Raw genomic sequence first — 24,507 nt, 5'->3', positions numbered from 1 at the left:
CACTGCAGTTACAACTTTTGGGTTCCAGTTTGAGGCGCCTTCTGATAACTTTCTGCATCTAGAGTCCTTGTTCCTCTCCGTCTTGCTCTACCTTTGATTTGGTCTTCATAAGAATGATTGTGCCTTCGGGGCATATGTGATGAAGCCGTCTAGGAGTTTAAAGACTTTAAATGAGATTATAGGGGACCCCATCAACATATAACGCAGCAACTTTACCCTTTCTTCAGAGTCCCCTTTCCTGGCATAATCAAGCTGTGAAGAGGAAGAAAAGGAAAATTGCCTCCCAATTAATTTTATCTATGTTGCTTTCTTGAAAACTCTTGCTCCTTTCATCTGCTCCTTTCTCTGCACTCCCAGGACACTCCTCCTAATTTTCATTCAGCATGCCTTTACTAAGGCCTCCCAAGACAGCCTAGTAAGAAGGAAAGAATGTGCAGTGTGGGTCAGACGGACCTGGGCTCAGACTCTGCCTCTGCTATTTAGTAGCTGTATAACCAAGAGGTAACTATTCACCTTTCCTTAGCCTTGTTTCCTCCTTTATCTACCGGTTATAATAGTACCCACCATGGGATCAGATGTAATATATATATAAATCACCTGTCGTACTTTAATTCATCAGTATTTAATAAGCATCCACCATGGACCAGATTGTACTCAAGACATTTGGCAGTGTGGTATTAAGTGACAGACATAGTAGGTGCTAAATAAAGGCATCCATTACTCTCTGCCTTTTCCCAATTTATCTTTTTTAATGTTTATTATTTTTGAGAGAGATAGGGTGTGTTTGCACCCATATGAAAACTCACACAAGCGGGGGAGGGGCAGAGAGAGAGGGAGACAGAGGATCCAAAGCAGGCTTTCGCTGACAGCACTGAGCCCAACGTGGGGCTCGAACTCATGAACTATGAAATCATAACTTGAGCCAAAGTCAGAGGCTTAACCGACTGAGCCACCCAGGTGCCCCTGCCTTTTATTTATTGTTGAGAGAGAGACAGAGTGCAAGCAGGGCAGGGGCAGAGAGGGAGGGAGACACAGAATCCAAAGCAGGTTCCAGTCTCTGAGCTGTCATCACAGATCCTGACCCAGGGCTTGAGCCCACAGACCACAAGATCATGACCTAAGCCAAAGTCAGAGGCTTAACTGACTGAGCCACCCAGGTGCCCCTGCCTTTTCCCAGTTTAATAAAGACCTCCAGAACCAAGGCCATCTTGGGCTGCCAAGTTCCCATGGGATAATGGAGGCTCTCTAAAACCAATTCTTATGGCACTACAAAATCATAAAGCTCAAAAAGGAGACAAGTCAGTCACATTACCTATACTCACTTCTCTGCCATGCCCTAAGACCAAGGCTATTACAAACTTTACTTTCACGAAAATGGAGAAATAGACCCTCCGGGCCCTATGAGCTTGCTTCTGAAGCCCACACTGGAAGGGAGAGGCAGGCAGGACTGACTGCAAGGACTCCTGCAGACAGTAGGGCACGAAGTGTCTGAGTCCGTGTGGGCTGTTGTAACAAAATGCCATAGACTGGGTGGGTTATAGCAGCAGAAATTTGTTTTCCGCAGTTCTGGAGGCTGGGAAGTCCACGATCAGGGCACCAGCAGACTTGGCATCTGATGCGGCCCACTTCCTGGTTTGCAGATGGCCACCTGCTCCTTGGTTCAGGACGCCGGTGTCCTCATGCGGAGGAAGGGGCAAGGGAGCTCTCAGATGTCTCCTCCAAAAGGACACTCATCCCATTCATGAAGGCTCCATCCTGGGGACCTCATCACCTTCCAGAGGCCCCACCTCCAAATACCATCACATTGGAGGGGATTTGGAGGATTTCAACATACAAATTTGGGAAGGACACAAACATTCAGTGCATACACAGACAAAAAAAATAATAAGGCAGAAGATAGATGTAATCATCCCCCAAAAGAGTCACCCTGGAGGCGCCTGGGTGGCTCAGTCGGTTGAGCGTCCGACTTCGGCTCAGGTCATGATCTCACGGTTCTTGGTTTCGGGCCCCGCGTGGGGCTCTGTGCTGACAGCTCGGAGCCTGGAGCCTGTTTCAGATTCTGTGTCTCCCTCTCTCTCTGCCCTCCCCTGCTCATGCTCTGTCTCTCCCTGTCTCTCAAAAATAAAAAAAAAAAAAAAAAATAAATAAAAAAGAGTCACCCTGAATGGAAGATAGTGAAAACAGACCGGATCACTGGTGGCAAAGCAGAGTTGTGGTTACCAAGAATCTGAAAAAAGAGTGCTTACAACAGTGCATGACCAGATAGGGTGGTCTTGGAAAGGCATAGATTCTGGGAGATAGGGAGACTTGGATGGTCGTGGTAGCCCTTGGGTGCACGGTGGTGAAGGATAAGAAGAAGCAATTGCTGGAAAAGAAAACTTAAAATAAAAACGGACACACAACAAATGTCCCACCCCCTTACCCCAAAAAGCATCATTTATTAAAGAATTACCACCTTGCTGTACCAACAGGCTTAGACTAAGAAACTTAGTAAACCACCCGGTTCCCTCTCCCCTGCCCACTACGAACGTGTATAATTGCTAACCAGGAAAAGTATTAAAAAATTAACATTACATCCCAACACAAGTTAAATATTAAACAACTATTTTGGGTGGCGCCTGGGTGACTCAGTCGGTTAAGCGTCTGACTTCGGCTCAGGTCATGAGGTTTGTGGTTTGTGAGTTCAAGCTCCGTGTTGGGCTCTGTGCTGACAGGTCAGAGCCTGGAGCCTGCTGTGTCTGTCTGTCTCTCTGTTCCTCCCCCACTCATGCTGTGTGTGTGTTTCTTTCTCTCAAAAATAAACATTAAAAAGCATTTAATAAAAAACCAACTATTTTTAATAGTATGTTTAATAAAGGAATATCTCAAATCAGAGATTCGAAACTCAGTGAAGAAATGAACAACAGAGGGATGTGAAACTTTTGATTTCAGCACAGGTCATAACCTCACGGTTCGTGAGTTTGAGCCCTGCATCGACTCTGCATTGACAGTGTGGAGACTGCTTGGGACTCTCCTTCTCTCCTTCTTTCTCTGCCCCTCCCCTGCACACGAGTTCTCTCTCTGAAAATAAAAAAATAAACTTTAAAAAAATTCATCTCAGAAATGAATGCTAATTTATAAGATTCCCAAGGAAAAAGACATTTGGATGAAAATGTAGTCGGAGACAGAGACGCTGAAGAGAGAAGTGGCTTAGAAACTGCATAAAGACAAAAAGAAAAAAACTAGAGAAAATTACAAGGATCCAACATGTACTTCATTTGGACATACTTAAAATCATATCCAAAACAGCATTCTAAAAATAAAAGACTTGGATATACGTATTGAAAATGCCTGCAATGTGTATAATATTGTCAATGATAAAACATATTTTTGTAAAATATTTATGACTTAAAAAAAATCCTCAGGCAGAAAAGGCCACATCATCTACAAAAGACAAAATCAGTGCGTCTCAGAATTCTTGGCATCACATGTATACAAGACGAGGCTGCAGCAACATATTTGGAAACCCAAGGTGAGAAAGCCTAAGTGGAATGATCTTGTATCTATCTATGCAAGCTTTCCTTCAAGCATCAATGGTACAGACAAAAGGTTTTCATCTACGAGTCAGGGAACACAGTGCTCATAGCCCCTTCCTAACAAAGCTACTAACACATAAGTGTCTTCCAACTAAGAGATGGCTGGAGAAACCAGCAAAAAGTCTAGTGCTAAGAACAGAATACATTTGGGGAGCCTGGGTTGCTCAGCCGGTTAAGCAGCCAATTTTGACTTCTGCTCGGATCATGGTGTCGTGGTTTGTGGGTTCGAGCCCCACACCAGGCTCCTTGATGACAGAGAGGGATTCTCTCTCTCTTCTCTTTGCCACCCCCCACCAAAATAAATAAATAAACTTTTTAAAAAAGAACAGAATATATTTATTAGAGCTGACAAGACAAATATGGAGAAAAAGAGTGGAAAAATTGTATGTAAGCATGACATGTTTTGACAAAATAGAATTAATCAACCGAAAACCAGGAGAACTGGGGAGACAGGACAACATAGTAAAAGTTTATTGACTGTGTAAATAGTAAGTGGGAGTCAAAGCATTGAAGGACAACTTTCCTAAACACCCCAGGATGACCCCGCATACCAACATAAGACCATCTCAGAAGAAATCATTAATATTTATCACTACTGTGTAGTATTTTCTTATTTTATTCTATTCTATTATTTTTCATTTTAACATTTCTAGTTCATTTGCTATTATTTTATCATTTTTTAAAATGCCTCCACTGACCCACTTAAAGCCATGTGGATTATATTCCATTCATTTTACCTTAGGAGTAACAGGCTTGATTCTGGACTGTGGGCATCCAGCATTTACCTCCTTCTAATCACTATTAAAAATAGACCCCCCCCTCCAACTTTTCCAAATTTAGACAGTCATCTGCTCTGAGCCAGAAAGAAGAAATCAAAATAGAGAATCCTTTGAATGATTTTTATCAGAGACCATGAAATCCCTCAGAGCTCTACTGAACTGGAGATCTCCCTGGTGCCCGGAAGGAGAGGCATGGAGAAGAAATCATGCAAATCCAGGAGCCATGGATATTACACAGTCTGAAAGATCTGGGGCAGAGAACCTAGATCGGGCAGGTATCAAATGGTAGCTTCAGGAGAGGAAAGAGACTGACCAGGTGTTCCTCAGAAACCATAATTTACTGCAACCTTAATATAATGACTCTTTATGGTCAAGAGGAGGGACTTTGCAGTGAGTGGAGAATATTACCCAAAGGCAGTTTCTCCTTACATAAGCGCAAATACAAATGTTTTAAACAATCTAACTCCTCCCAAGTGTCTTTCCTTTCCTGTTACTACAATGCCATTCTTGTAATCATTTGACTTTTCTCTGCTGAGTTCATGTGAAGAATCTTATGTTCAGGAGACATCCTGCTCCACATGGTTATATCTGTAAGACAAGTTAGGTTTCTTTGCAAGTCAGGAGTAAGACTTTAGAGATCATCTCTGAGAGCTGGCCATTTTGAGGATCACAGAAAGGCTGAGTTAGCCTTAGTCATAGATTGGGCTCCTCATCAGATGTCTTCTCAGTTATATTATCACCGATGATTGCAAAGTATACATGTGTTAAGTGTGGTGTCATCGAACCCAGAAACACCCTGAGTTTACAAGTCTTTGTCTCTCTCTAACGATATGCCTGTCCCATCAGTCAATGCCAGTGGAATAGGTAAGGAATAATGCTCTAACTTTATATGTGAGGAAACAGCTCCAGAGCAGTAAAAGGAATTCTTCATAGCCAAAGACTCTGGCAGAACAGATCAGTTCAGAGATCCCCATGGAGTGAAACAAATAATGGTGGGAGAAGATACTGTAAAGTTATACCCGGAAATGAGAAAGATAGAAACCTCAGCTAGAGCTGAAGGAACTACACCACAGCCATGCTTCTGGACCTTATAAAGACTGAAATAGAGTTCAAAGCTCAAAGTCCACCCAATATCCAGTTGTGCTCTCCCATCAATTGCAGGGTGATTAGCATAGGAGTTTATTGATCGGTCCACTGCGCTAGTTTCCTAGTATATCACAACCCCTCATCAACACTCCATGGGACAGACCTCTCGCATCGATATTTCCAGCTGTCAATATATGCAAAATGACAATAATGATGCAGAAGATGATGATAATAACAATAGCTATAATTATTGATCGTGTACCATGGGCCAGATAATGTGCTAAGTATTAACCTCCTTTTACAGAAAGTTAAACGAAGACTTATAGCTAATAAGGTAATTAAGCTGGTGACCTAATTCCAAAGTTCCTGCTCACTGTGCTAGAACTCTTTTAGATCATGTGATCGTTTTCCATGAACCAATTACCTGTGCCCATTTAAGCTGTGGCGTCCTATGGAACCTACATGGTGACTACATTAAGGACATGGTCCTTAGGACATTAAGGACATGGTCCTTAATTTATGTTTAAGGACTCGCCTATGGCCACTGTCTCACACAGGTGGCTATGAGCATGGCAGAATCAAGATCCCAAACCATTCAGACTCCTCCACTTCTTGGAGTGGCTGACATGCTTGCTCAGAGTTAACTATTACCTCTCTCTCCCTGCCTGCCTGCACTCAAGCCGCATGCTCTACTCTCTCTCATTACTGATCCTATACCTCCGTTCTTGAATTTCCAGACTAAGAAAAACTTCTACTTCCGAAAGTTTGAGCATTATAGGTCGACTTTAATTACATAAACTTTACATAATTATAAAATACCTTTGTTCTTTTGGCTTTAATATTTACTTTTTCATGCTCTCCAGGGACCCAGTCAGGAAGTTTTGGCAGGACTCCAGGTTGCTAGCATCAAAGATATCTCTCCACGTTGGTCATGAACAACTCAGGTTATGGAGATGTAGATATTATACATACCAACATGAATATACATTTCCTCCTTATTGGATTGTGATCACATGTTTTCAGATTTAGGCTATATCAGAAAGGATAACATTATACTATTCTGCAATAACTAATAAATCCCTAAATCTCAAGGGCTTGATGACCATATCACTTCAGCTCATATCCCATTGGCCGTAACTCAGTCACATGGTCCAATATAACTGCAAGGCGGGTTGGGAAACAAAGTCTTTCTGTGTACTCAAGAAGAAGAGAGTGATAAGTAAACATCTGCCGGTCTCTGCCCTCAAATTGTATAAATTCTGACCCTTTAAATCCTAGATCTAACCCTGCTGATACCACATATCCATTTGCTCAGGAAATCTCTCTACCTTCAAAATACTGAGACTATAACTGCTTATCACCACCTCCACTGCTTCCACAATGGTCCCAGCCACCGTCATTGCTTGTCTTGATGATTACAATAGGTTCCTTACTGGTTTTGTTGCTTCCTCTCGCCCCATGACAGTCTTGCCCTGTTTCACTCAGAGTGAAATGTTCTTCAGGGTCAACATTCTCACTGCGGTCTCCAAAGCCCTTTATGGTGTCCCCCCCATTATGTCTCCAACCTTAGTACTCTTCTTCCTCCTCTGCTCCCCAAATATTTCAGTTTGCTTCCACTTTGGGTCCCTTGCACTGGCCTTTCCTTCCTCCTAAAATGCCTAGATATCTGCATGGCTAATTTCCCCACTTCCTTCAAGTCTTTGCTCCACTGTCACCCTCTCAATGAGGACTGCCCTGGCACATTCTGCCCCCCCCACACTCTTGCACTCCCCATTCCCATTTTCTCACTCTATTTTCTTCGTGGTGTTTGTCCTCTTCCAACATATGACAGAGCTTACACATTTATTTTATTATCTGGCCCACCATATTCACTGGACTATAAGCTCCATGAGTGTAGGGAATTAAGTTTGTTTGGTTCACAGGTACCTAGAACAGAGCCAGGCACCTAACAAGTGTTCCATCAATATTGTCAAATTGAGTAAGTGAATGAATCCTGGTACCCGAAGGGCCTAGGAATGAATTCCAGAATCCTTTTCAGTATTTCTACTAGAAGGTGTGGGAGAGGTAAATACACCTCCCTTCCCTTAAATCCAAGAATCCCTAAGTTAGATATGTTAGTTAGGCCTTTACCATGACTTTCACTAAAATTCATCCATGAGCATCACATTGCTAAACTCATTTTGTAGGTTCCTGTTTATTTTCTTTTTTTTTTTTACCTCTGTTTCAGACTCTGCTAGTATCATATATTTAGATATTAAGACCTTTAAGGCAAGGATTATGGCTTTCAAACTGATTCGTATATAAAGGGTCTTAATACAATCCATTGGATTGTAGCGAAGGTAACTGTTTAAATAAGCATTTTAGTGGGGCACCTCTGTGGCTCAGTCAGTTAAGAGTCCAACTTTTGGCTTCGGTTCAGGTCATTATCTCACAGTTCATGAGATTGAGCCCCACGTTGGGCTCTAGGCTGACAGCAAGAGCCTGCTTGGGATTCTCTCTGTCCCTCTCTCTCTTCCCTTCCCTGGCTTGTGCTCTCTGTCTCTCTTTCTCTCAAAATAAATAAACTTCAAAAAAAGAAGCATTCTAGCAATTTCTCTTAGCTTCTATATGTATGCAGATTCTCTTCTATATATAGACCCAGGCCAGCCAAAGGAAAGGGGTGAGCTCAGAAGACATTCTCTCACCCATCCCAAATCCCCCTTTGAACCAGCCCTGGAGAATAGCCCCAACCTCACTGGCTGTCAGAACCTTGCAAAGGAGTTTCCCTTTATCTGGAAAAAAAGCCTGAGAAGCAGACCAGAGGGTTTAGAGACCATTTCTTTCTCCCTTTCCGAGAGGCTGGATCACTGGTGTCTGGATGCAAGCTGAGCATTACAGTCATTGTTTTAAATAAAGGACCTCTTTGATCTGGTTTAAAAACACAAACAGAAGGGCCTTTGACCAATCTGAATTTGACATGTGTCCTTTGACTCTGTAAATAATCAAATTTGAACATAGTGTGTCTTTTAACCACAACTGTGAAGTGTGGAGTGAGGCAAGTTTCTGTTATAAGAAGACAATTTGCATCTATTAAGTAAAATTTTCCAACAGTACATTCTTGTTTCTGAGATTCTTAGCATGTTCCTTCACCAGCGTTAAGTATGAATTGTTTCTTTTTCTTCCCCATGCCCATAATTCTCAACAATAAAGGAAAATCTTTTTAAAAGAGCTCATTTTCCTCAAAGGAACAACAACAAAAAAAGTTTTCAAAGTAACCAAAACCAAAGTTATTCACATCAGTTCAATCCGCATCTTCTGGACAGCTTGACTATTATGGGTGGAATGATTAGTTAAAAGGCTTTTCATGGAGTCCAGAGGTTAGCACTGTCTGGATATCATCAGGTATGTGAAACACTAGGCCCAGGGAAGGAAAAGGCTCTGCAGGATGCAGGAAAGTGTTTACTTTCAACCCTTTTAGGAAAGGAAATGCAAGCCAGTGAGCCTACTTTCTTGGGTCTTTAGGCCTCTGGATTTCTAAGCCCCAGGGCCTAAGGAAGGTTACAACCTTGAGCCCAAGCTCCCCAGAGCACCAAGGTCATTTCTGAACTTGTATTTAAAGCTCTTCCCCAAAGGGAGTTGCAAAAGTTGGAGGTTGTTTCACTGTCAGGGTCAATTTATATTCGAAAGAGTGCAGGAGATGGGGTCTTTGCCCAGGGGACTTCCTAGGAAAAACAGAATTGACCTATTTTTAAGGAGAATGAATTCCAGAACTCAGTCCTTGTGACCCACTCCCCACCCACATCCGTTCTCTGTTCTTCCTGTGAAGGAGAGAACTTTCTGCAAATCACTTTTGCTAATAACAATTGTCACCCTCAGTGCGAGGAACTGCCAGGATCCCTGGCACCCTTAACCCGTGTCATTGACTCCAACCAGGCAAAGACCCTCATGCATTCCATTGCCAAGAGCTTAAATCTCAAGGGCACTTTTGCATGGGCATTGACTAACACATCAGTGCTAGCTCCTATTCCAATTTTAATATTAACTTTTAAAATGTTTATGCCTTCCTAAAATTATTAATGCATTTTACATAACTTAGGTGGGAGACGTTGCAGATTTTTTTTTAGTAGCAGAAGTTCTGAAACTCCCAGAAAAAGGCTTCCCGTAATAGGAAAACAAGGCTTACACTTACCACCACTTACAGCCAGTTCCCAATCACAGAGTATTATCCTCAATAACGTAAGAAATGGCCACAGATCAGAGAAACGAGCCAGAACTCTGTCAGCCTGCTACAAGTTTATTCATGCAGGAGATTTTAGGAAAACGTAGATGTCTTGAATCTACCAACCATTTTGGAATAAAGAGCTCATCTCAATAGCTTTAGTGTGCGTGATTTTCTTTCATACTCCAAACAAGATAGCATGTGATAATATTTCCCAAACAGTAAAGACCTATATAAATAAAAGCTGTGTGAAAGAAGTTTACCCTTCTCTGTTCTTTCAGGAGCCCCCAAAACATGAACCCTGTGGAAGGAATAATATTTTTTGCAGAGAAGGAAAGTCACTGTTTTTCTGGAAATCTTCATTGTGTAGTGAAATCATAGGGTTCCAAGATCAGCTTTGCGTGCCTGAGTATATACTTCTATTTGCACTAGAGAAACACACACACACACACACACACACACACACAGAGTGGTTGTCTCTGATACATGACCCTTTGGACACAATAAATGACACCGCTGTTTCTTTCAACATTGGCTGGAGCCCGGCATCACCGCAAATTTTAAATACATGCATTACGTCGTTTTTTAGTGTTAGATGCTCCATATAAGGGTCAGACTTCTACAAAGGATACAAAATAATCTTTTGAATTATTGAAGACATCAAGCTCCCCTCTGGAAGGGGATCCACTCCTTTGGCTCATTACTAAAGAGCTCAGGCTGAGCACACATGGAGCCTCCCTTCCTATACTGTAAGATGTGTCCATCTCCTTGTTTTCACTGTTCAATGGCTGAACTGAGTTCTAATCCCTGTTGCACCACCAACCAGCTGTATTCTGGGGCCTGTCACATTTGCCTTTAGGGATGTTTCTTCCTCTCTAAGATAAGGAGGTAGAGCCAGATGATCATGAAGAACACCTCCAAAGCTAACGGTCTGTGGTTGTTTAGACAACTGTATGCACATGTGATGAATTCGTCCTTCATAAGGACAGAGACAAAATTAACCAAATCTACGGTCAGTGAAGCCAACTTAGAGTTGTTGTAAAAACATTTGTCCAAATGTATCCCGTGTAAGAAAGTAAGTGGAATGTTCTTATTGTCCTTCGTGTAGAAATGGATAAGAAGGAAACACATGAAACTGACAGTTACCTAGACATTAACTTTGTTTTACAAATGTCATTCAAATCTGAAATCATCATTAGATAAATATCCATTTGGCTCACAAATTTAGCCCATGATGAAGGAAAGATATCACCGTGAGAAATAGTCATTTTTCTCCTTGGAGTCAATAAGTTGATTCGTCATTTTCTAAGAGAAGCTTTGGAGCAAAAAAAAAAAAAAAAAAAAATCAAGAGAGAACTTCCCGTGTAAGAGAAAAGGCTGCAGGGGAGGGCATGGAGTGTATACGGTAGTGTCCTGGGAAAAGCCTGGCCTCTGCACAGCTTTGCCTGAGGGTGCTTTGAATCATAGGACAAATCATTTTCTCCATTTGTTTCTTCTTTCTAAAGTAAATCTATCATCTCATCACTTTGTCAGGAGAGCAGGGACATGAACAGGCAGTTTCTGACTCAAATACAGTTGGATTGACCCCAGTGAAGGTCTGCGTGCCATTCCGAGCAAAATAATTTCTTACCTAATTAGCTGGCACACGTGAACTAATTAGAGGTTTACCCCCTGCCAGTAGGGAAACTTGAGAAATTCGGTCCAAACATGGAAAATCTGATTTCACTTGCGAGAGTTGAGACACCTGCAAGGGATGGAGGGGAGAGAGAAGTTTATTCAAGTCAAATGAGAAGGAAGGCTGGTGTGCCCTGCTTCCATTACGTCATCCATGGGGAGGGCTGTGCCGCAGGCTTCACAGGGCACCGTCCCCGCATGATGGAATGGAAGGAATGATCAGACAGAGAAGTAATTGGCGCACGTGTGCTTGGCCAGAGCCTTAAATGTTTATGGAGTGTGCTGCACGCATCAAGGTAAAAGCGAATGATTGCAGTCACAGAGAATCACTGCGGTCGTTAACAGAGCCCCTGCCTTATATCCGGGACTTTGGGGCGTGGAAGGGCTCTGAGCTGCTCGTGAGAAACGACTACGGGCAGGACATCAAACTATATAATGCTGGCACGACAGTTCCGATATCCAAAGAAATCCCAGATCTGCCCTCTGATTCTGCCAGTTTCTAAATGTGTGACGTTGGGCAAGTCAGCTTATCTAGCACTGATTTCATATGGTTGTCCTGAGGTTTCACTGAGGCAATGCATGAAAACACTTTTTTTCTTTGTTTTTGCATCGTTGTTTCTGTAAAAATTAAGCATGCTTGTTACATACATTTCAAGCAAAGTAGAAAACTTGAAAGGTAAAGCAACAGATCACCCGAATTGCTATCATGTAAAAATCATCGCTGTTAAAATTTGGGGAGTTTTCCGTGCCTATATTAACAGCTTGAATTTTTCACTGAGTGGTTTAAATTATTAATTACTAATTTAATTGCCCAGAGAAAAATGCAGGGCATCTACTTTAATCTAAATCTGTTGTTCTCTATTGATAAACTTCACAAAAGTATTGCTAAACCACTCTTTTAAAGTAGAGAGCAAAATCTGACACAATGCCCAGTAAAATAGTTTTCAAGTAGTGCCCCCTGCCAACCCTGGGCGTCCAAAGAAGTACTTTCACAAATATTTGATTCAAATTCCACTTTTTAAAATGTTTATTTAGTTTTGAGGGGGGGAGGAGGGGCAGACAGAGTGGGACAGAGGATCCAAAGCAAGCTCTGCACTGGCAGCAGAGAGCATGATGTGAGGCCAGAACTCAGGGACCGTGAGATCATGACCTGTGCTAAAGACGATGATTAACTGCCTGAGCCACCCAGGAGCCCCCCAAATTCCACTTTTTAAAAGCATTTTTCAATTATCTTGGAACTGTCTTTTAAAAAACCGAACTTGGAGATTTACCTACCTGTTCCCATGTATGTAAATAAACCCAATTTTCCAAAAGATTAAGGACTGAAGTTACTTCTGCTATCACTGTCTAACCACATAAAGAACATCCTGAGACTGAAAGTGTGTGGTTGAAAAGTACTATAATTTCCATTACCAGTGTGTGTGAATTCAAATTTTCTCAACATTTTCTAACCCCTTCAACTGTGACTATTAAAATACTTTACGACTGCAACTTGCAATCATGACATCCAAACATAAACTTTATGTTTAATGTTACTCTTGATCAATGTACTAATACCATGTTTTCAATTGTACTAAAATAATTTTATGCTAATCAGAAAAAGTTGGTGAGCATTCTTTTAGACACTTGCCAAAGATAAATGGATGGATAGGTGGATGGAGGAATGACAGCCAGATCACAGGGTATTTTCATGTGTATGTAAGGTTTTATTTAATTTCCTCAAATTTAATAGTAAAAGAGGGAACTAAAGTGATACTAAAGGAATTGCTGAGCCTCAGAGTTTTGGAAATGAAATGTATAAAATTAATCTTATATTGGAAAGAATTATACTGGGGCACCTGGGTGGCTCAGTCGGTTAAGCACCCAACTCTTGATTTTGGCTCATGTCATGATCTCGTGATTCATGAGCTCGAGCCCTGCATCAGGCTCTGCACTGAGAGTGGAGCTTGCTTGGAATTCTCTCTCTCTGTCTCTCTCTCTCTTTCTCAAAATAAATAAACTTAAAAAATAAAAGTAATAAAAGTAAATAAAAGAATTATACTTATGTGAATTTCCACATTGTATCACTCAGGTTAGAAATTAAAAGCTCTTGGGGCGCCTGGGGGGCTCAGTCGGTTGAGCATCCGACTTCAGCTCAGTTCATGATCTCACGGTCTGTGGGTTCAAGCCCCACATCGGGCTCTGTGCTGACAGCTCAGAGCCTGGAGCCTGCTTCGGATTCTGTGTCTCCCTCTCTCTCTCTGCCCCTCCCCCACTCATGCTCTGTCTCTCTCTCTCTCTCTGTCAAAAATAAATAAACATTTTAGGGGCACCTGGGTGGCGCAGTCGGTTAAGCGTCCGACTTCAGCCAGGTCACGATCTCGCGGTCCGTGAGTTCGAGCCCCGCGTCAGGCTCTGGCCTGATGGCTAGGAGCCTGGAGCCTGTTTCCGATTCTGTGTCTCCCTCTCTCTCTGCCCCTCCCCCGTTCATGCTCTGTCTCTCTCTGTCCCAAAAATAAATAAAAAAAAAAAAAAAAAAAACGTTGAAAAAATAAATAAACATTTTAAAAAAACAAAGAAATTAAAAGCTCTCTATGGGTCTTCCCAGATCACATTTACTTCACCTCCATTACTTATGCAATAATCATTTCCTTGCTGTATTTAGTACTTCTACTGTATATGGAAGCATCTCTAAACATTATTTGTTTAGGTTTGCTTGATTTGAATATTATGTATAAGGAATTATACTGTATGCAGTTATCTGTGGCTTGCTTCTTTTGCTCAGTCTTATATTTCTAAGATTCATGTATGTTTATATAGATAGTTGTAGTGCATTCATTTTGGTTTCACTTATTATTCCATTATATGAATTAGTACAATTTATTCATTCTTCTGATTATGGTCATTTGTTTTCAATTTCCACTTGTCTGATTACTAATCATATTGGGGTCTTGCCATATACTAATTGGTCATATGTTTCCTCTTTTGTTAAGAGGTTATTCAATCTTTTGTCTATTTTCCTATTGAGTTGTTGGTACTTACTACTCATTAATTCATAGGAAATATAGATGGATGATTGATTGATAGAAATAGATATCTTGATAGATGATATACATACATATTCTAGGTACTAGCTTTGCCAATTAGTAAGCTATTATTTCTTATTTTTAAATCCATCTTCCCTATATCTTGGTCCGTGATTTTAGAGCTATGTATTAGTTAGCTATTGCCACATAACAAATTACTCCAAGATTTAGCCATTTTAAACAACACACACCCATTATCTCCCAATTTTTGTGGACCAAAAATCCAGACATAGCTTAGCTATATCCCTTGCTTCGTAGTCTCTCATAAAGCTACAATGTGTCAGCTCAGGGTCTGTGGTCTCATCTCAAGGTTCAACAGGGGAAGAATTCACTTCCAAGCTCAGTCAGTGTTATTTGACAGATTCTGTTCTTCATAGGCTCTTGAACTACAGACCTTAGGTCATCACCTGCTCTTGGCTGGAAACCATCCTCAGTTACTTAAAATCTGGATTTCTCCCAACAGCAGTTTGCTTCATCAACACACAAACACCAAGAAGACAATAGACAGAGAATATCAGCGAGATGGAAGTCACACAGAAATGAAATCTTTTAACTTTTGCCATATTCTAGCAAGTCGTTAGGTTCAGCCCACACTCAGGGTGACAAAAACCAGGATGCTGGGAATCCACATTTATTCATTCTCCGTTGGTACCTATTAAGGTCCATCAATACAGGGCCCTTGAGGAAGCCAGAAGGCAGGAAGAGGGAGCGAATCTTGCACCCTTGTATTTTCCCACTATTCTTATTAGTGTCACTGCTGCAATGGCTCCTCATGTAGAAGCAGAAGTTGGAATGAGTAGCAGTTACCTGCTCCAGATATTTCCACACTCCTAGAGCCAGTCTCATCGCACCTCCTCAGAGGCACCAACTCCAGCAGGCAGCATTTCCTCATTAGAGGCTGAAGCACCAGTTCCATGAGGCCCCTCACCCAAGCACCACCTGAAAGCAGCCTCTTCAGAGATCTGAGTTCCATCTCCACCAGATCCTTCTCCCAGCCCCTACCTAGCTCCTGGCCATTGCGCCATTTCCCTGGGATCCTGGCACCCTCAGGGTGGGTGCTGTTCTGGCAGCTGCTAACCCTACGTTACCTTGGTGTTCCTTTTTTCACTTCTTCAGCCTCCCACACCTGTTTAAACAGTTCCCTGTATTAAATAATTTCTGTTAAAACAACTAGTGTGGTTTCTGGCTGATAGACACACTGATGTCTTCACCCAGTCTGAGGGATTCAAAGCAGAACTAAAAATGCCCCTTTCCATCAAGCTCAGGGCTTAGTGGGGAAATACTACATATGAGCAAACACCTATAATACAGACAGATATTGATTAAGGCCTTAAAAAAGCTATAAATAATAGGGTTTAGGAGTTTAGAAGGGAAAAAGTGCTTCTGGCTGGGAGAAACAATCTTCCTAAAGAAGGGAAAATTTTAGCTAAATCCCAAAGAGTGGTAATTTCTTACAAGGAACAGCGTTCTAACAGGAGGGAACAGCAAGAAAAAAGCAAAAAGGAAACCATATTAGGAAATAAGCTTTGGAAGTTAAGTACAAAGAAAGAAAAAAAAAACTCATCTTTATACCAGCAAATGGAAATAGATTGTGAGCCACAAATTCAAGCCATGAAAGTAGTTTTAAATTATCTAGTAGGCATATTTAAAACAAAAAGTAAAAAAGAAAACACAAAATAAAGTGTATTATTTAATTGAATATATATATATATAATATTTCAGTTGATTATATAACGTATACTAAACTATTTTACATTCTTTTTCTTAGACTAAATCTTCAAATTCTAGCGTGTGTTTTACATTTACAACACACCTCAATTTAGACGAGCCATATTCCAAGTGCTCATAACCACATGTGGCTTTTGGCCAGTGTAGCTCTAAACAAGAGGGAGCCACGTAAGATTTCTGAGCAAGGACCAATATAATCAGGGAAGTGCTTTGGAAATTTTAGTGTGGAAAAACTGTTTATTCAGTGAACAGACATTTACTGACTGCTTAATATCTAATAATAAGAACATTAAGAGAGTTTGCTGTTTACTGAACGTAATACTGTGCTTAACAATCAATGGATTTTTTTGTTTTGTTTTAGAGAGAGAAATTAGCTGCCCTACTCAACAAATGTCTTTGGGTTTTGTTTTTTTTTTTAACATTAGTTAAATTTTATAAATGTAGTGAGAGGCATGTCAAATTTCTCAAAATAAGTGAACATGAAACTTTGAGTTTTCCAAAAAGTATTCTCCATAGCAAATCCAAGGATATAACACTGCATTTTGGATTTATGCTTCCTGAATATTTTAGGATCCATCAATCCTCCTACTTACTTTCTTCCCCAGAGACCTTTAATATGGTGATTACTGACATTCCTACTAAAATGATAAAAATACAGGAAATGTCATTTTAATGATTGTGGGTTTCAGCCTTTCCAAGTTACAAGATGTAAATGAGAATTATTTACAAGTGGACTGCACTCCCTCCAAGGAATTCATTTGGTTCACCTGGATTTATGGACTTAGTCTGTTTTCCATTTCATTTTATAAATGTTAAGCTAGCTATTAAGATAGAAAACACATATTGATAACGCATGGAGTGGGGGCAGAGTCATGCTCTGTCAATAGCTAGCGGTGCTGATATTATTTATTTAATCTTGGGAGATCAGTCAAATGTTATCTTTTAATATTTGCTATTTATTGTCCTTCTACAAAAGAAAGAATTCCTTAATTTTCCTCAAACCCTTTTTGGAATCAAGGCAGGAATAAGCAATCTTCAAACTGTTTGAGGATTTATTTGGTAAATGTACTCTTTCCATATTTGGGGCTAGATAACCTGGGATTGTAATAGGACGATGGAATCTGGGTTCTGAGCACAACATCAATAATGCAGTCTTTGCTAAATAACTCTGGACCTGTTCACTGGCAGCATGGAGGAGGGGAAGAGAAAAAGGAAATTGAAGATATTTTTAACTTGTAAAATGTTCTATTTAGGTGGAACATACATAATACTGGGTCTCTATTTTTAAATGCATTATACCCTTGCTGGAAAATAACTAATATTTATGTAAGGAGTGAGTAAGCCTGCATAACGGAGCCTTTTGGGGAGGGGTGCATTTTTTTTAATTTTATTTTAGAAAAAGAGAGCATGAGAGTGCAAGTGGGTAAAAGGGGCAGATGGAGACACACAGAGAGAGAGAGAGAAAGAGAGAGAGAGAGAGAGAGAAAGAATCTTAAGCAGGCTCCAAGGGCATGGAGCCCAACATGAGACCCTATCCCACAACCCTGGGATCATGACCTGAGCCAAAATCAAGAGTTGGATGCTTAACCAACTGAGCCACCCAGGTGCCCCTGGGAGGGGGCATAACTGATGGGAGCCTGAGCTAATGTCTGGGAGAGATGAGGAAGGGTCAAGCAAAAGAGAACCAAACCATCCTTAATGCAAACTCAGCAATTCATATGATGCTAATGGAGAGTGTGGCTTCATGCATAGTTTTTCTCTGGGTTTTCCCACTGTGGCAACTGGGTACCTTATTGTGCCATTCTCCAAGAGAGAATCATGGAGCAGGAGTGAATTTGGACTCTCAGGATAGAAAGGGAGCAGCCTGTGGACACGATGGATTCAACTTTCTGTAGGTTGAGATGTCCACGGGACATACAGGAACAGAGTAATACAGCCAACTGGATACATGTACCTAGAGCTCAGGAGACAGATCTGGGTAGAAAATATATACTTCAGAATCAAGAGGTAATTGAAGACATGAGAATAGGCAAGCATTCCGGAAAGAACATGTAAAGAGAGAGGAAAACGGAGCAAGGACAAAACACTGAGAAATTGGCATTTAAAGGAAGGGAAGAGAGAATAGCTCACAAGGATCCTGCGACTGTAGATGTCACCTCTTCCCCTGTCCTGGCCCACACCTGGGTTCATTGGCAACCATGCTGGAGACGTTCCCAGTAAGTTGCCAACTTCTCTCCTCTCTGCCTTATGGTCTGAAGGCTTTCTCTGGTGCCAGACGAACCTACTCAGAAAGCAAGTATCACACAGATACAGAGGGTTTAATGAATTCAGGTGGAGAAATAATCCAGCTCCCCGTCCTTAATGAGTCACTTCTGAAATGGGTTCCAAAGGGTTCGTCAGGGTCCCCAAGGTGCCCACCACACTAACTTGACCTTTGACACACCCTTTATTGGCTTGTTGCCCGATCCCTATTTCACTCTTCCCATTTCTTTGCACTTGCTGGGATCACTCCCCAAATAAATTACCTGCATTCTCAACTCCCTCCCCCCAAACTTACCTGTCAGAGAGTCTTGGAGGGAAACACTCAACTAAGAGAAAAGGAAAGACCACCCAGATAGGAGAAAATCAATACAGTCTGTCTTGGGGGGAAATCAAGAAGAAGGATAGAGTTTCATGAAGAAATTGACCAACAGTGCAAAATATTGCAGAGATACTGAGCCAGATAAGGACTGAAAATATTTCTCTGAACTTAGCAGCTGGAAGATGACTTTGACAAGAGCATTTTCAGCGAAACAGTGGGAGTAGTCGTCAAATTTTAGGTACTATTATGTGATTGTGAGTAGAAAAGACGAGGCAGTGATAACTGGAGGAGAAATGGTAGTAGCTAGAAAAGAACATGGATGGAGGGGAGAAGGTTTTGTAATTTGTTTAAGATGGTGTGGACCGACTGTACAGAAGGAAAATAGGGCAGTAGAAATGGTGTCAGTAGAGAAGCATGGGCAATTAATAGAATAGAAAAGGCCTTGGAGGAAGAGTGAAAGGGTGGAATCTGAAGTGGAAACCAGCCATCTTGGACCTACCTTGGCCACAAAAGCCAGACTAAATGATAGATGTACAGTGAAAAACTTAATGGTGGGTAAGAAACAGAGAGAGTTCCTAACTTGACTTCTATTTTCTCCGTAACGTAGATCAGTCACCAGTCAAAATCTATAGCAGAGATGACTAGGAATGGAGCTTTAAGGACAGTGGTGAGGTTTGAAAAAGCAGTTGTGAAAAGTCAGTACTGCAGAATGTACAGACACAGAAGGATGGCTAGAAAATACCGAGACCCCTGCAGGACCAAAGAATGTGATGTTGTGGTGTTCTCAGTCCCTGAGATTTCGTTCAGCAGCTCAGAGACAGAATCCTAGAATCCCAAAGGATGTGTTTATTCAAATAGACATAGAAGTATATGGTTATATTAGTCAGGGTTCTTCAAAGAAACGGAAACAATAGTGTGTGCATATGTGAATATGCAGTGTCCAAATTTTGTAGGGCAAATCAGAAGGCTATAAATCCAGGGAAGAGTTAATGTTGCACCTTGAGTCTGAAGGCAACCTGGAGTCAGCATACCCTCTTCCTTTGGGGACTTTAGTCTTTTTCTCTTAAGACCTTCAACTGTTTAGGTAAGGCCCACCCACATTATGGAGAGTAATCTGCTTTACTCAAAGTCCATGACTCATTTAAATTTTTTTCAATGTTTATTTATTTTTGAGGGAGAGAGAGAGACAGAGTGTGATCAGGGGAGGGTCACAGAGAGAAGGAGACACAGAATCTGAAGCAGGATCCAGGTTCTGAGTCAACAAAGAGTCCAACATGGGGCTCGAACTCACAAACCACAAGATGGTGACCTGAGCTGAAGTTGGACGCTTAACTGACTGAGCTATCCAGGCACCCCAAGTCCACAACTGATTTAAATGTTAATCTCATCTAAAAAAAATACCTTCACAGAAACATCTAGACTGGTGTTTGACCAAATATCTGGTACTGTGACCTACCCAAGTTGATCCATAAAATTAACCATTACAATGGTGGTAGGAAGAGAGTGATTTAAATTATAGATAAAAGCCTACACCAGTTACAGGTGAAAGTACAGCAGGACAAGCCTGACACCCTGACAGGAACAATTGAAGGGATCAATTGAAAGGAGAGTGTCTCAGAGTTGTCAGGAACATGCAGCAGAATCATCTGTGAAATGCAGATTTCCAGGCCCTGCCCTCCCACCTAAACAGTTGGAATCTCTGAGTAAAGACTTTAGGGACCTGTATTTTTACGCACCCCTCCACTGATCATCATGTTCATTAAATTTTCAGAAAAGCAGGATTACAGGGGAAGTTGCCAGAGGAGCACCAATGGAATAAGGCCCCTGACTGAGGGCAGGATTGGCGATGGATGGTGGATGACCAATGCATCAGTCAAGAGAGAAGAGGAACCCCCAGGGATACATTACACTCACAAGAGCAGAAGCTGAGCTATATATAACATCTTCTCTCCTGACCTTTTATTATACTAGATGCAGGAAGGAGAGCCTCCTGCAAATGTCCTCGGGGAGAGCAAGATTACAACGAGGATAAGGGTTGGTGTTCTAGGAAGAGTCAGCAGACAAGGGAATTTGTTTCTTTGGAACAAGTGGGACTGAGGGCAGCAGGGAGAGTTTGGTGGGAAGGAGAGAATGAGAGGTGACATTTAAAAGGGGCTCTAGAGCATAAGGAGAAACTAAATGGCCAGTGGGTCTTGGGGCCAGAGGCCAAGTATGACAGGATTTGGGGTCTACAGGATTAACTGGAGTTGCAATTCTGAACGTAATTTGGGATTAAGAAAAGTCGGTGCCCCGGGGCACCTGAGTGGCTCAGTCGGTTGGGTGGCCGACTTCGGCTCAGGTCATGATCTCCAGGTTCATGGGTTCGAGCCCTGCGATGTGCCCTGTGCTGACAGCTCAGAGCCTGGAGCCTGCTTCCGATTCTGTCTCCCTCTCTCTCTGCCCCTCCCCCACTCATGCTCGCTCTCTCTCTCTCTCTCTCTCTCTCTCGCAAATAAACATAAAAAAAAGAAAAAAGAAAGAAAAAAAAGAAAAAAAAATCCGGTGCCCCTGTAGGGCCTTGGTTTGTTTCATTGAATGATGGTTACAGCAGATTGGCCTTTGCCTGGGTTCCAACTAGAATAACCTATTTTGGTCCCCTGGAAAGCCGTTTCTCAGAAGTACTCTAAGCGAAGATAATGGTTAGTCCTCAGGACTTGTGAAGGCAACCTCACAAGCTGGCTCTCAGAGGAAGGATGAGAGGAGCAGAATCTCAGACAGATGAGCAAAAACATGGAGGAGAGAAGGAGTCAACCACATTCAGACCATGGCCACCACACCTCCAATTGTGGGTATGAGATCTTGCCAGCTTTTGCCCTCCTGAAGCCCTCGTTTTACTCTAGGATCACTGATGCTGCCTGGCACAGGCAGGGTGATTTCCTCAGAACTGTCTGAGCACACAAAGTTTCTGAGAGCTGTCTGCCCTCCATGCCCTGGGAAAGGAGGGATAAAAGGGAGCCCCCTTTCCTGGCCCATCTGAAGAGTGATGGGCCCAGAGAGACTGAAAATGACTCCCAGGACACGGCTGCATCCCCAGCAGCGAAGCCTAATGGCTTTACCAAAAGTCTCTCGGCTTTTTCTCAAAGCTTGAGAACACCATGCAAGCTACTTCCAACCTGGCTGAAGGGAACAACGTGGAGAAGAATTTAGGAAAGTCTTCTCTTTCCATCTGCCCCAGAGACAGAGATGCCAGCATCATCAAATGTGAAAAAACTGAAATCCACTTGAGAATTGTTATTTATATTCATTTCAGCCAAAAATATGGTAGAAAGTGCTCACACTGTTTAAACATTTAGTATAAAAGATGAAAATAGAAATATTTTTTTATTTTATTACTTAAACTAGATTTAAAAAAAATTTTTTAATGTTTATTTATTTTTGAGAGAGAGAGGGAGTGGGGGACACAGTGCAGAGAGAGAGGGGGACACAGAATCTGAACCAGGCTCCAGTCTCCGAGCTGTCAGCACAGAGCCTGATGTGGGGCTTGAACTCACAAGCTGTGAGATCATGACCTGAGTCAAAGTTAGCTGCCCAACTGACTGAGCCACCCAGGCACCCCTACTTAAACTAGTTTTTAAGTAATTATAATAAATCCCTCCTGTTTTCTTAAATAAGTCTTCCTGTAAGAGAAAATAGAGGGCACTGAGTTTTACTTCATTATATATCACCCTTCAGATAGGTTCACTAGGGACCCAGAAAAATATTTTTTAAAGTTTTTCTGTATTATGAAACTTGTGTTATAGGCACCTATTGAATATGCCTTAAATAACTCAGGAATGTGTGTATGTGTGTGTGTGTGTGTGTGTGTGTGTACATGCATGTGTGTATGAGAGAGAGCACTTTAACAATTAGAGAAAATACATTTGAACACTGTTTATCAAAGTTCTTTCTGGAGACCTAAACCAGGTAACTAAAGAGATAGGAATGTCACGGTGCATCCATGGTCCCTGGATGGATTCCAGTGACGTGTATCATTCAAACTTATTTAAAGCAATTCGTATGTAGGCAAGTAAGGCGATAAAGAACATGTGAGTTAAATGGAAGCAAAATCAAGTGAAGTTTTGAGACAACTGTCTATGTAATTCTCTCTTTAAATATTCCTTTTGATGAAAGGGAATTTGTGAAATCAACCTACACTAATCAAATTACTCCAAATAAAATTGCTCGGGCACTGTTTTAAGTGCCCCTTATTAAAAATCTAACCCCATGAATATAAAAGTAGCACTTCATTTTAATCTAAAAATGGAATATGTGGACAAGAAACCAGAGACGTGGATTATTGCCAGCTACGCCAGTGACCATTTCGCACAACCTTGTAGGTCCTCACCTATAAGGAAGGAACAATGATACCCATCCCACCTCCCCTCCAGGATTGTCCTAAAAAATAAATGAGATCTCTTTTAACTTCAGAGGCACTCTGCAAATGTAAGGGATTATTATTCAATTTTCCTTTAGAGTTACACGGTGCCTTACCATTTGCAGAAAAAGGGACTGCACATGAACTGAAAGATAAAGCCAGGCTCCCCTGAGTCTTAGCTGTTCTCTGCTGGGCCACCTCATACCCCCTCCTGCAGTTGAATACAGAAGAATAGACTTCAGGGCAGAAGGTGGAGGCAGATTGTTAGGCTTCTCTTCCAACTTCATCAAGATTCTTGGCTTTCTTCTTCATACCAGTAGTTTGAATTATTAGGTAGCAGACATGCTGTCAAAAGCCTGGATAATTATCTGTCATTTTCCATGTCTGAAGGCAGCCTTCCACCTCTGCAGTTAGATGGATAATCTGTGCTTGCATTCCAAAATTTATTATATTTGGATTTTATGTGGGTGTGCATGATCCCTCCAGGGAGAAACCTCAAGGAACCTGTATTCTCCTTCCCCCCACCTCCTCCCCAACCCACACCCCACACACACAGCCCCACACCCCACACACGCACCACACACACACACACACACACACGCTGCCACCACCACTCCCTCTGCCACACACACGCTCCAAAGTAGGGCTCTGTGGACCAAAAAGGGACCAACAACTTTGGATATTTGTCCGTTAATCTTTCAACTCTACATATATGTTGATATTCTTATTTTCACATCATTTTCCAGCCCAATCAATATTTGATCCTCTGCAGTCAAATGAAAACAAAACAGCCGACACTGATAGGCCTTTTCCTTAAGCTACCATTGCTGTTTGCAAAAGTCTATTTCATTCCACGGAAAAGATGATGGTAGTAGCTTTAGAGTTGAGGATGTCCCTTAAAGAGCTGTTCAGTAGAGGCAAAAAAGCAAAATGCTGATTCAGTAGAGAACTGTTTTGAGTTGTTTTTCCAGCTGCAGGAACTGATCCACAGTGATTTATCTCTGTCTCTACCCGGGTTCTCTGTGGGACCAACAGCATGCATTTTTAAGACATCTTGTAGGGGTTGGAAGAAAAACTCCTTCGCTCATTCTGAAGTTCTATTCAGATAATAGTAATCATGATGAACAATCATGTATTTATTTAGAGTGAATAATGAATGTAGTCTCTCAACAGACTGTTGGATGTTCACGGTGCGCTAGGCCCTGAATAGACACAGATGAAAGAGTCTGCTCTCCAAGATGCAGACACGCAGCCAGTCAGCAGAGTGAAGGCTGACGTACAGCAGAGCATAGGAGCCTCTCTGCTTGAGAACAGGAGGAGAGGGACTGGAATCAAAGGAATCTTGAAGGGGAAATAAGAATTTTTCCTGCAGACACTGATCTGAAGCTCTTGCATGGAGGCATACAGAAAGCATGAGAATTGTGAGCA

The sequence above is a fragment of the Panthera uncia genome, chromosome A2, assembly GCF_023721935.1.
Source record: "Panthera uncia isolate 11264 chromosome A2, Puncia_PCG_1.0, whole genome shotgun sequence".
NCBI classification, from domain to species: Eukaryota; Metazoa; Chordata; class Mammalia; order Carnivora; family Felidae; genus Panthera; species Panthera uncia.
The sequence above is the reverse complement of the archived record's forward strand: the minus strand, read 5'-3'. Positions refer to the sequence as shown.